We start from the raw sequence: 12,316 nt of genomic DNA on the forward strand, positions 1-12,316 counted from the left end.
TAATAATAAGTATGTATGATTTGTTTACACTGTTTTCCGGTCGCTTTTGCTATTTTGACGCAGAACTTGCGAATTCTACTCACCTTTACTCTTGTCAGTGGTTCTACATTGTTCTTTGGGGAATCAACGGGGAATGTATCTCAGGTTAAAGTATCCCACCAGGTATACTTAAGGTATGATACTGCATGGTAGCTACTGCAATATTCTCAAATGGTTTACCACCATAAGTACCGGAATGCTGGTACCACGTCCGTTACGGTTACACTTAACTCCCACAACATGGCAGACGTCGAATTTCACTCGACAAATAGTCTCAAATGGCGGAAGCACGGACATCGAAATCGCCAAGTAATCGGTTTAACACGTCCTTCCTTTTTGAAAGGCGATACTTCGAGTCCGCCATGTGAAACTCAACTCTCCTGAGGATTTAAGTTGCTGGATTTCATTCTTCGCGTAAAAATCACACGCAAAAGACCACTCGCGATAAATCATCGCCGAGGAGGTTATTCAGTTCTTATTTCTCTTTGGATTACTTGTAGTTTCGATGATTCCCGTCGTTATGACAGATAGTGTGTTGTATAGGTGCATCTCCTTTTTTCCTTGTATGCGGATGACATATTGAGAGTTTTTATGTAAGAAATTTTTGTAGGAATCGGATCATTTTTTTTTTCTTTTTCCACAGACGCTCTCCTAGTTATTCTCATCCGAAGTAGTACTTCCGGTAGAGACACTCTTACTTCCATGTTAAAAATTCAAGTGCTTCGAGTGCCGTGCCCCATCCTGTTTTAGTGCCACTGTCGAATGGCGAATGGAATGTTTATAGCATTCCCACCTTTCACTCAAATATCGCTTTCACTCGAGAAATTGTAAGCTTTTGAAACTTTTTACAGTTGCTCGATGTTTGCACGGTTTAATTTTTTTATTTATTCATATTATTCGTATACTGTAAATTTGAAATTGAAAACTTGAAGGATAATAAACGGGACTATGGTAATTTAAAAATTTTTACGAGATGCATCCAACAGTATGTTTATCCGAATAAAATATTTCCCATTAATCTCATAAAACAAAGAATCGAGACGCGTGACGTATCGACAGGAACTGTGAAATATTGTCAGGGACAGCTGAAAATCCAGCCGATTTATGGAAGTGGCACGAAAGAGCCCAAAAACACGGAACGCGTTCCCGTAGGAAAACAAGATGGGTGGGGAAGGACGTCCCCATCGTGGATCCCGTGCACAGTACCCTCAAAAAGGAGACTATAGTTTATTGGTATTTTCGTTTTAGCACAATTTCGGCACGTTTTCAAAACATCGTTCGCCTCTTAAAGCACGTCGAATGCATCTGCGCCCGTCCGTCAACCGTCGTTATCGGCAAATTTAGATTTTAGAAGATCCCTAGGGTGTTCCTTAGGGTTCCGAAAGATCTTTGTCGGTCCTTCACGACCCGCTGCAACTACACATACCTACTGTCACTACTCTATATTCCTGTTATATCCTTAGATTTCCCAAGAAAATCAAGACAGGGAGTCCCCGTAGTCGTTACTTCTTAAATAACCAAGAACCAATGAGAAACTAACTGTATCTCAATTACGTGCTTAGAAATATATCTCAAAACTATTTACCTGTAATTAAAAATATACTCATGCATTTGACTACCTTGGTAAACATCTTTAAATATCATAGATATCTCAGAGCAGTCTAGCATATATCCCTTTGACCAAGTGTCAAGTACTTCTGGTCTCAATTAAAGTGTCAGTCAAGTTTTTACCTTGATTTTCGTCTTACCGAAGTCTTGATAAAGTCACTCTACCTGGACAGTCTGCTATTTCCGTTATAAAAATTTTTGCAAAAAAATATTGAATTAAAAAAAATTATCGAACAGTCAAAGTAGAGCCATTTGACCAGGACCCCAACGAGACTTCAGTGAGGTGAAAATTAATACAGACTTGACTCATACTAAAATCAGATCCGAAGAACTTGATAAAAATCAAAGAGACGTACGTGAGACTGTTCTAAGATATCATTGACATTTGAAAGTTTTAAAAAGTTTCAACGTTCCGAGTACTTACCTATTTCACTTACTTCCGTATTTTCATACCTCGAACGTACCTAACCTATTTCCAATATAGGTAAACGTATTTCCGCCGAGATTTACCCAGTGTCCGCTGGTACTCGAGTTTCAAAGCGTTTCCTTTCTGTTTCTTCTCTCTCGGGCGATATATATCCTATTCGTTCAGTCGAAATCCTTCGCTGCAGTTTCGTTATGCTTAGAACCAAAGACACGTTTCCCAGACATTCCATGGTAAACGGTGCCAGGACATTCGGCAGACTTTTGTTCGCACTATGTTTCACACTGTAGATGCCAGCTACCCGTTTTCTCTTTGAGATATCGCAGAGACACGACCAGCTTGTTTATTGTGAGAAATGTTAAATGGTGAAACGATTCTCGAGTCGCTTTGGGACCTTTTGGGTCCGGATGAAGCGTCTCATGGCCACTCGAGAATTTTGACACGACTGTCCCTTACTTATGGGATGTCCCTCTATGCGTTTCTTTTACCAATTTTTTTTTTAAATTTCTTTATTTTTCATCCTCCAGCAATCACGTACATAGGAACGGAATCTCTTACTGGACCAAATGGGAGTATAAAATATTACGGGACTCGGCGACCGTTAAAATCTTCAGTTTTTACTGTTTCATTATCTTGAGGAGATATTGCGGCTTTCGTGTAATATAAAAGAGGCTTCATCGCTTTTAATGCTATACGAGATGCATTAAGAGACGCGCAACCCTGTTCTCCAAAGATACTGCACTTGCCGTCCTGTATACCCCCTTCTATTTTAACGGCTTATTTACCAAAACACGCGGATGTTTCGAATGAACTTTGGATATTTACAGGTTCCTCGGAAGCTCTTGGGGAAGGAAGTAATTCTTGAAGGGGTGTCACTCGGGTGCCTTTTTCGTCTTTTTTTCACTCCTTTTTTACTCGTTCATACACCCTTTCGAAACGTCGTTAACACGCACTGTGCATCCTACACTTTTTTTTTACTTTTTTTTTTTTTCTTGAAAGATCAGCTATCTTAATACTCAAGGGATAAATGAAAAAAAGTTAGTCATTCTTTGGATGGAAAAACTTTAAAACGCAGCTTGGTATTATACGGTTCAATTACCCCAATAAAGTTATTTAATTTGGAATTGGCTCTCTTTGATCGAAAAATCATGTACACTCTTACTGATACTGAATAAGACGTATGAAAATCTTGACGGAAACTCTTGATCCTCATGGAAGATATTAATTCTTTTTACAAAAAAATTTCGTAATTTTACTATGGAATATATTTCACGGCAGTGTATAACGAGGGTAAAAATTGCAAAACAAATCGCGTGTTTCTTTTACTTCTGCATACCGTATATATATATCGCAAACGCTTGGCTCTGAGCATTCTGCGATAAATTGCACCGCAATGCTCCCTGGGAAATGTGCAACTTGGAAATATGTGTAACCGAGGACTGGTACAGAATATAAAAATAAAGGAACTTCTTGTGATAGTAGAGCGTCCTGTATTCATATATGTATGCATATATATAACTATACATATAGTACGCGACAACGCCCGTATACATAAATCCTCTACACATCCTATTCTCTTCTGTTATCTCGTAAGACTACAGATCGTTTACGCAAATGCAAAACGCAGGTACCTAACTTTACAAATTGATACTTCCATCCATTTGAACAGTTTTTTAATTACAAAATCATTTTCAATAAAAATAATTAATTCCTTCACACAAAAAAATGCAATATTTCTTTGAAGAACATCACTATTGCGAAAATAAATAAATTTAATGGAATTTCCTGATTTCTACTACGCCTCTCTGTACTACTGGAACCAAACGTTGAAGGAATTTCCCATTACGAACAAACGCTCTTTAGTGGGATTAATATATAAAAAAAAACATGGATATTCTTAAGCGTTGGTCAAAAATTTCAGCTCACCAGTGAAAATGGTACTAAACTATATTGATACTGATATAGGCTATATTGATTGAACATTGTAGTGGTTTCGCGGAATAACTAAGGACTTTGGGTTCAAGGGTGAAACTTTTAAATGGGTCAACTTTAAAGCGTATCGGAATGGTTATCGGGCGTGTTGGGGCTGCCGGGACGCTGTTGTCACAGAATGCGGTCATAGTCATTTGCACGCTTTAACGCTCAATGAGCTGGAAAATGGATTTCTAGAAAAATCTCTTTTTCCCTATCCACAATTATAAACTGTCAGTCGAAGAATATTGAACGACATTTCTGAAATCGATATTCGATTTCATCCCTTTTTTAATATTGGTACGTTCATCCCTTTCCATTTAGTTGAATCATCCCGCAACAATATTTCATCTCCACCAGTTGGTACATATTCTAATTCAACCCCGCATGTTATATATACATATATATATCTATATATATCAATTCCAATCTTTGCTGATTCAAGTACCGTGATTGTAGTTATTACTGTAATACGATTGATAATGACGCGTCGTAATTGTACTAATGATAACAGAGCATGCTCTATTCTGTGATTAGAACAGGAGGCATAATGGATATAGATACATGTATAAAACCATGTTATCGGATCTACGTTGTTCTTATCAGTAAAGTAGAAATTTTCAAAGTAACGATTATCATCTGGTTTCCAAAAATTCTATGGCATCGGGTATATAGGCTGTAGTATATTATAATAATAAAAAAAAATCTATTGATGCATTTCAAATATACAGTAAAACAGTCATCTGGCGCAATACGACCCAACCCAGTTGCGCGTGCCAAAGAGACTTCCATACTTTTGGAAACCTTATACAGCATAGTCGGTTGGCTAACCTGCTGAAATTTCCAAGTCCCAAGTGGTGACCCTCATAACTCAAAATAACGCGCGTAATTCGATCGTGATATTTCGTGGAGACGAATTGTTGAAAATTAGAGCGTATAGGATTTGGTGGTGGTCCTCTCGGATGCTGCGTCCCTCTTTCTCATTCTACCGTGACTCCGGATCCGCCATGTTTGACAAAGAAGAATTTTTCAGGTGCCACGCCCTACTGACATTTTTTTCTAAATACGAGATACAAGCCTCCAACCTATTTTAGGAGCTCAAACGAGATCCTCGCTACAAAGTCGACCACACGGCAAGTCATAACAGTCGTAATTGCTTCAAGTCAATTCCAAGAAAGTAGTCATCCTATTACCACGCGGGTACAAGGAGCAGAAGCAAACGCGTGTCTGTTTTATTACCGCACATTAGTAACAATAACAGCAACAATACCTCTACCGATTCCCTCGGCAGAGACGCACCAGGCAAAAAGAAAATTGCAAGGAAATTCAAGCGGCGCGTATTATATTCTCGAAATACACAAATCAGTCATCCCGTCAGGCTGCGTGCAGTTTATTCGCGTAAAGACAATAACGAGGCAACTGGCATTCCCAGCATGCAACTGTATAACTATATATCGGTCGCAGCAGAAGCGCACTCCTACGGGAGTCGGTTGGACTAACAATAATCATAACAAGTAGCATTATAATATCTCAATACAAAACGATCCCAAAGTATGAAAAGGGACGAAGACTATTATACTGCCAAGACGGGACTTTGTTACAATTAAAGTCCAATTAAAAATATTTGCAAGTATCACGACGCCCGTATTGATCCAGTTGCCGGGGACGAGGGAAGAGCGGACCGCATTTCTCCAGAGGCAGAGACATAAAGTGAGAGTGATCTTTCGCGAGCATATGTTTCTGCAGGAAATGCATCTTACTTGGGATGCCGAAGAAGGTCAGTTTAGCGAGATGAGATTGGAAGTGTGGGACCCTCGCGTGATCTTAAGAAGGGCACATCTGCGTACCCCCCGCGACGTCTGACCCTTTGGACCCCTCAGGAACTTCGTTTGCCAACCGGACGGACCCTTCTTGGGTAACAAGTGCGCCGATGCTTACCACCCATAGCGCCCATAATGTTCTGTTGTGCCACAAATCTACCGTACCCTTTTCTTTTTTTCTACCCCCTCTTGCTTCCCTTTTGCAAAATTTCATTTTCGATTTTTCATATACGCCAGATGCTGCTTCACGTGTCCCTTACGCGAAGGCATCAAAGTACGGGCTATGTGTATAACTGTATATACATGGGTGGATCGTCATATGAGGGGTTGGTCGACGTGGAAAAATTGAAGCGTTCGTTATCTGTTTTCTTTGATATATATCCAGCTCTTGGTGGCGAGTTTGTAAAAGCGACTTTATTCTTTGATTAGATTTACGAGATTCTGTTGAGACAAGTACGAACGCTGATTTGCAGTGGAAGATTTAAAAGAAAATATATAGGATCTGTTTTTCTTGTCGATTTATATCTTAACGCTATGGTATTTTTAATTGGATATCATAATTGCGTTATTCGAATAATATTATTTCCTTTGATTTAATATATCCTTACTTAATGCTATTTTCACTTTGACTCCTTATTATATTGGATTTATTATATAGTTTTTTATTCAATCATGCCAGATACGATATCGTCGAGGAATCGCTTAAATTCATCTGTCGGCTGATCGAAGATCGGCATATTCCATCGGTGTTACTGCGACAGTTCGGAAACAGCATATACCGTGATCGATCGCCGAGTATTATCCGATTACCCTAATACGTACGTTACATCCCAGTACAACCGTGAATATTCGATGCATTAAACCAAATAATAATGTTGGATAGAATCAATTTGTTATGTATCATAATTCGTTAAAAATTTTTGAAAATTAATTATTACGTTCTACCGGCATATTCGTATAGAAAACGTAGAATACCAACAGTATTATATTTTATGAGTAAAATTTATCCTTCAATTCCATGTTACAAAATAATTCTACTCTGTAATGTATTCTTTATCAATTTTTTCATTGATTCTTTGAAAATTATCAAGCACGAAATATATTCTATTGGTAGGTTTATCAATTGGTTATAGACAGTACACGAACAGCTGGTAACAATTTAGGCATTTCAAATCCTATACTATTATGGTTGCCATTTAGGTACCACGATTTGGCAGTGAGCATTGGATTATTGGATTCCATTTTAACTTTGCGATTACGAGCGTACGTGACTTTTCGACATTGGAGTTGTGTAACCAACTGTATCACCGAAGTTTCGTGAATGACTATATATATATATATACGTATGTAGACTAGCATCCTCCGAGCAGGAAGCTATGGTAAAACATTTTGCATCGAGTAAAAGGTGATAACACCAAAGAGATAACCTAACTCTAAAATTTCTAGTAGTATTATTTACCTTAACCGTGTAAGCATGAATTTTCAAAGTTCTACGATTTTCATATATCGTATGAATGAAATTTCAGTGGTTACAATATTTATGGGACTTGATTTTTTACTTTTTCGTTAAAGACGTCAATTTTATATTTCAGGTTATAGTTTCGGGGTGCTAATTGAGATTCGCGCTGTTAAATATTATTTTGCACTCAGTGATCTCTTTATTTAGGATAACGCGGATGATTGAAATTGATGTAGAGATAAAATCTGAAAATTCTATTCTTAACCGTGAACTGCAGGAATTAGTACAATTGGGGAAAAGCAACAAAACATGGATGGGGGTTACCCAACATTAGCCAAAAATATCTGTAACGTGTGGATAAGAATAGCTGGGGCAGACATAAATATTTCAGGAGTTGCTGACCTGTCAAAACTCTTGAGACTTTGACTGAGTGGGCGAGTCTCAGAGACAGATATTATGTGTGCACTGTAACACGAGTATACATCGATACGACTTAATTCTGGATCAAAGGAACAATATCATTGCGTACGCTAATGACGTTCTTTGTAATTATAATGATCTAATTTGTACTGTGTACAAAATCGTGACTTTAGTGATGAAATTTCTATACCAAAATAAAAAGATTATTTCTAATTATTTATTTATTTACACAAAAAATACATTTTTATGTTATTTTTCATCTGGATATAAATGTACTATATATTTTTATTGAAATCCAAAAGTATTAGTAGATCGTTGAAGAGATCGTGGATGTAACAGGATTTATGGACGATGAATGAATTTGGATCGTATCGAGTCTCCATGTAATATATTGTCAAAATGTTATTGAAAGCCACATTGTCGAATTGGTCTCGGAATTCAATGGCGAAGCCAGTGTATATCCGGTGACGAGAGTTATTAGATTTACGAAAAGGGAAGTTCGATTATGGTTAAAAAAGGGAAGTAATGGAGAAAAAAAAAGAGAAATTGTAATAGTGTTTGATGTTTTTGATCAATATTTTACTCGGATTTCATTGTTCTCCTACGTGGAAGACCGTCGGGCTTAGCTTTAAGCAATGCGTCCAATGTGGTTGGTAGTCCTTGCGCGTACTGTGATGGTGCAGTAAATCGAAAAGAGGTCCAGCTTCGCAAGTTAGAATTCTTGGCAGAATGTCTTCTGCAAACTGTCGTTGGTAAAGTAGACGGATCGGTTGGCCAAGTCGAAACTAAAAGCTTCGCTTGGAATAATGAAATCCACCGACCTATTTTCTCTCTCCTTTTCCGTACAAAAAGCGGAAAGTCTCTGTCGATATCTTCAATGGGAATTGAACTGCGTATGAAACTGATATATTTAGCTTCAAAAATACTCACATAGATACTACGACTTTAACTGAAAATGTTGATATTATTATTAAATGTAAAGTTACAGCTTGTTACATTCTTTTATGAAATTATTAAAAATTTTTGTATATCGTTCATTAGCAGTTCCTTAATTTTGTTTATATTTTTGAGAAATATACTAAAAGATAATTACATAAGTAATTTTAATAGTTCGAAGCAAATATGTTTGACTTGGGTTAGTCAAGCTAATGACGATTGAATAACCTTCGGTTTGAAATATGTTTGAAAAAAATATTTGAATATTACAAGATTGAATTAATTTTTTTTTTGTAAATTTTTTTAGAAAGACATCTTACATACGTTTCGCTTTACGTGGTAATATTAATATGTGGGTTATCGATAGATTTATTAATGAAATTCTCAATAATAATTAATTTTTGTAAAGGAAATTTAGAACGATATTTATTTATTATATTATAAGTTTTGATTTTAATCGGTTTTATAATAACCCAAAAGACGGATACCGATAAGCAACGACGCTGAGGAAAGAAGAGTAAAAAGCGAGTTGTGACAGATTACTTTGGGGGACAAGGGATGAAATGAAACCACATGGTGGGATATATAAAACCCAAAAGATTCATGTTTGGCATTGGGTTACGTGTAATTGAAGTAGACGAGTTTCGCTTCGAAAATTTTCAAATTCGTGCTTTTTTCCAGTAATTAATCTTCATTATTATCTTTCATTTCACATTAACGAATTGCGACAGACTAAGTCGGATACAGGATTAAGTCTACAGTCTATTACGTATAGCTGAACCAGAGGATTATATATATACATATATACACCCAGGAACACATACCACAAGTACTTAACTGGTTAATGACATATTTTCGAGTGAAAATTAATTTTATAGCAATTTTTAAAATTCACCATTCGCTTTCAGGCATATTTCTACAGAACCTGTATAAAGGGATGTGAAAAATAGCCCAATGCAACATTTTTCTTAATTATCTTCAGAATGCATGTACGACGTGACCTCGTCGTGTCACACGGCCATGCTTCACGGTCAATATGCTTGTCTTTATTCTTGATACACTTGTTAACCACTAGACAGATGAGCCTTTTCACTCATGTCAAATATTGGGTTACTCTTGGTGCTCTGAAATCGATCTCAAACCCCCATTTCCATTTTCCTTGACGAAGCGTGTCGATTAGGGTGTAATTTTAGGAACCTAATAGGCAGCCTATATACATATACAAATAAACCATATCACATTATTTGACTATGTTCATTTGATATTTATTTATTTATCGTACCTAAGAAATTTTGTGTTGATCCTCTTGAACGCAGCATCCAATCTGTTGAATTTTTGTTGAGCTTTTTGTACATCTGTAGTTTCGTGCTTTCGGTTTGTGTTTAAGAGGCATTTCGTGTGGGGTCCAAGGCCTCAGGCATTTATCCAGTTAATCCTACAGGATTCTCAAGATCACGTAGCAAGGATTAGGTTGTTCAGAGGAAAAGAGGAATACCCGTCCACAGTCATCTCTCCCTCATTAATATCTGTCTTAGGCTTTAGCGTGCACAGTCTTTTCCTTCACTGCTAGAATTAAATACAGAAATTCTCATTGACTTGAGAAAACAATTTTTGCTGCTTTCATATCTCCATTGCGTCGTTATGTGAAATACGTATTCCAGGCTTCCACTTTCTTGAATAATGCAATCCGACAGTAGTACCTGAGACCTAGAAATTGCTTCTATTGATTGAATGGGATGAATGATATTAATTCAAATATCCAATATCGAGATTGACTGAATTTGAATTTTCCTGCATTCGTCATGCTAATCGATATTCGTTTTTCTAAGGATAAATGATGTCACCTTCAGTGTGTTCAACATGGATAAATAGAACGAGCGAACGAGAAGATTTTCATGGAATGGAAAGTTGCTTGTATTGTAGTATAACAGGAAATAACAATATCGGAATTTGCAAGTTTCTTGGGTAATAAAATGGTTTGCTGATCGCAGCAGATTTTATTTCTAGACGCTATCTCTTTTTTGAGCTTCGCTAGACAGAACGCGGTATTATCGATCTATTTTAATGTCGTCAAAGTTTCTCGTGGCCATTTTGATTAAGTGGGTCGTGAAACAAGGTACGTAGCAAAAACTCTGATAACGAGGCGTGGAATTTAACCATACGTGAACCATGCAAAAACGAGTCGGTTTTTCTTCTTCATTTATTTTTACCTTCGAATTAATTCAGGGATAATTAATTTTTTTGTTTTTTTTTTCTTTGCGTAGTTACATAACTGCCATCATTTATTATTGGGTGTTTACGCCCATGTCTTTTGAAATAATTAATCTTGTGCACGTAGTCATTTATCTCTTTAAATGCTTTTGATACGGGAACAAACTAATTTTAAAATATCGCTCACATCGAAAAAGCTGAATATAAAATCCACAAATAAAACTTTTTAAATTACAACTGTATGTTTATTTTTAATTTTTATGTTTTCTTTATTAATTAATAATTTATTTTCAATCTCATGCGAAGTAAACTTCACTTACGTTATAACTATACATATAGTCGTTGATAAAATGAAAAAAATTTATTGTTTTATCATTACACTTCTTGGTATGGTTTCGTCGGCCTTTCTTTTTATCGAGGGAATGTGAGTGAGAGTTGTATTTAAAATAGTCTTGCACCGAAGAGCTTAAGGCCGCGCACCAAATTTAAACGACACATTAACTCACTGTGGTAAATGAAAAAATATACGAGCACTTAGCAAGAGAGCTGAATCGTGGATGCAACGTAAATGAAGTAACCTCAAAGTGTTTAAGATTTTCCTAAATCCTTTAGAAGTGCACCAAAGGGCATTGTATAGTCTGCACTTACGCAAGGATCAACCTATATTCATTTTTCAATGTAAAAATATTTAATGAAAAATTTCATCTTTCCAATAATTCAGTAGAAATATTTTCTGCCTATATCCTCTTTTAATTAGATTTAAGTTCTACGTATGCTTAATGAGCTATTGGGCTCCATAATATGCCTGAATGAATGAGTTACTTACGGTTGTCCGTTGACCCAACCTCAAATGTGCTAGACACATCCTGGCTAGTCCTAACGTTCAGTTTAACGTTGTGTCGGGCTCTTCGTATGACGAAGTCGGCCCTGGTCAAACGCTGGACGTTATTTACTCCAAACATTACGCATGGACATACTCTGCTATGATGAGTTGGGCGCGTGAACCGCGTCAGTGAATCAACGAGCGTTAACCGGGCTTACGTATACGAGTATACAGATATGCGTGCAGTATGGCTCTAAAATGCGAGTCAAGGGATGCTTTTTCTATATCTATATATATCGAAATCTGTTCCTTTCGTCTAGGCACCGCTAGATGGCTACTGTTTGTTTTTTTTCTCATGCCCTACTACAAGCTGCTGTGTCCGAGAGAGCCTTACTAGATAGATGTCAAACAAATTCTGCTGCGTCCGCGGTCCGAGCAGGTCCGAGAGTCTAGCTTATCGAATTCTGCTGCGTTCGAGAGCCTAGCTTGTCAAGTGCTGCTATATCTAAGAGCATAGCTTAAAAAGTTACGGTCGTGATTTTTTCGTGTATGTTGAATTGTCAATTAAAAAAAAATCAATGTTACCTTACAATAATTATTGGAAG

At 36.9% G+C, this 12,316-nt stretch overlaps 1 long non-coding RNA gene across 1 annotated transcript; it reads right to left on the reverse strand.

Moving 5' to 3' along the window:
- Positions 1–9,361: 9,361 nt before the first annotated feature.
- LOC112493794 lies at positions 9,362–11,923 on the reverse strand. The gene is made up of 3 exons (XR_003058565.1): positions 11,715–11,923; positions 9,960–10,243; positions 9,362–9,886 (listed from the first exon to the last, which is right to left on the reverse strand). It is a non-coding gene; the product is annotated as an uncharacterized LOC112493794 (long non-coding RNA).
- Between the last annotated feature and the right edge of the window lie 393 nt (positions 11,924–12,316).

The sequence above is a fragment of the Cephus cinctus genome, unplaced genomic scaffold (assembly GCF_000341935.2).
Source record: "Cephus cinctus unplaced genomic scaffold, Ccin1 Ccin1_scaffold0160, whole genome shotgun sequence".
Taxonomy (NCBI): domain Eukaryota; kingdom Metazoa; phylum Arthropoda; class Insecta; order Hymenoptera; family Cephidae; genus Cephus; species Cephus cinctus.